Source organism: Elephantulus edwardii, unplaced genomic scaffold, assembly GCF_000299155.1.
Source record: "Elephantulus edwardii isolate Elephantulus edwardi_28Jun2011 unplaced genomic scaffold, EleEdw1.0 scaffold00002, whole genome shotgun sequence".
Lineage (NCBI taxonomy): Eukaryota > Metazoa > Chordata > Mammalia > Macroscelidea > Macroscelididae > Elephantulus > Elephantulus edwardii.
Window position 1 is genome coordinate 7,592,846 of NW_006399752.1, and position 2,130 is coordinate 7,594,975.

A 2,130-nucleotide genomic window follows, 5' to 3' on the forward strand; every position below is an offset into this window, starting at 1 on the left:
CTGTAAATGTTTATGAAAATTAATAAAATATAATTATAGAAAAAAAACCAAAAAAAACAAGTTCTCTTTCACATCACAGCAATCAGCATTCATTGAGAATTCATTGAATCCGAATTTATTGAGAATAGGAAAAAATTAAGAAAAGCTTTTGGTTGATGATTCTAAGCCTTTTAAACATAATTTTTAATGTATTTATTACTAGTTTATTTATAAAATTCTAATACAAATTAGAACAATTTTTTTTCAATTTCCCTCACCCTCCACCTATCAAATTGTACAATCCAATGATTAATTTCCTCTTCCCCCTGTACATCCACATCCCTCTGCTTCCAGCCTCTTCCACTCCTCCTGGATCCTTATGCTCCTTCTACAATAACGGTCTTATACAGTATTTATCCTTGTGGGACTGAGTTAGTTACTCAGCATAATGCTCTCCAGTCCCTCCCAAGTTAGGTAATAATTTACAAAGTTACAGCTCCTGCGTGCTGCATAGTATCCCATTGTGTGAATGTACCATAATTTCTCAATCTATTAATTTGCAGTTGGACATTTGGGCTGTTTCGATGTTCTTGTGATGGTGAATAATGCTGTTATGAACATTGGTGTACAAATCTCAGTTTGTGCCTCAGTTCTCATATTCTCAGGGTATAATCCAAGTATTGGAATAGCTGGGTCATATGGAATTTCTATGTTCAGCTTTTTGAGGAAGCACCAAACTGCCTTCTAGAATGGTTGCACCATTTTACAATCTCACCAATAATGTCATTTTAAATGTATTTTAGCTGTAGCTGTTTATTTTCAGCAGGGGTTCGTGGTGGGATGTTGATGTTGTTACCATATGAAATAAGTTTGCATAGAAAAGAAGAGTACTAAGAATATAAGACAAGACACTGTCAGAGATTTTTGGAATAACTGAGAGTTGATGGAATTGTATTAATCAAAATTTCAAGTCATTTCTATAGAGTAAGAATAAGAAATCCACATTTTACTGTAAAATTTTGAACTTTACCCTTAAAAACTATAATTAAGTTTTGACGACCTTCCAGTTAAGTATAATTCAGCCTGAATAAGCTGTTAAGTTCAGTAACTGCTAAGTGATCAGGCTCTCTTCTCTATGCATATCCTTAACAGTGACCTCTTTTGAATTTTTATAAGCTTTGAATATTTTCTTTTTATAGTCTTGCCAACATAGTCATATTACATCTGACACCAGGCAGTGTAAATTAATTCCTCCTCTTTCTTATGCACCACTCCACAGAGAAGGCTAGATTTTTTTTTCATTTTAACACTTGATTAAACTGTGGAATGAACAAGATGAAAAATAAGGCCTCTTATGAAAATTGTATCTTGTCTGGGCCAGCCCAGATGGACAGACGGTTTGAAGCAAATTAGCTTCTTCTTTAAGAACAAAAAGTTAATCTTTATAAGAAGATGAAGGAAAGAGAGAGAGCTTTTGAAAACAAAATATGAAGTAGCTTGTTTACCTAATATTAGAGGACATGAAATAGGACAATGTGTCTGAAACTTATCTGATTACCCTACCTGGGGCATCCCTTAACAATATAGATTTCCAGTTCCTTCTTGAAGCTTTAGATTTACTGTGTCTGAAACCTTGTTTGATAACCATTCTGGACAAGCCTTATGGTCACACAAGTTTGAAGAAAACTTAAAATAAAGGTTAGATCAGATTCTCATCCATTCCCCAAAACTCACTGAAAAATTAAAAAAAAAAATTTACAAGTTGTGATGCTTCTAGGTCTAATACCAAACACCAGCCAAACTAATGGACTACTGATTATTTTAATAATACAGTAGGTCTGTATAATAGTAAGGGAGCTTCCAGGGGTTGGTAGTAAGAAGAACCTAAGAAACATGGTCCAAATCTATCAGCTATTCTGTGGGAGAAAAATGGGTGATTTAAAGCCTCTGAAAACCCAAGGGAGGGTCAGCTATGAGGTGCTTACAACCTGAAGATACCTAAACAACAGTACAGTAGAAAGGGGATCTCGTGGCATAGTGTTGTTGTTGTTGTTGTTTGGTGCTGTCAAGTCGTAGACGACTCATAGCGACCCTATGAACCAACATCCTGAGCACTGTTCATACATAGAGTTTCCAGAGGCAAGCCATTTC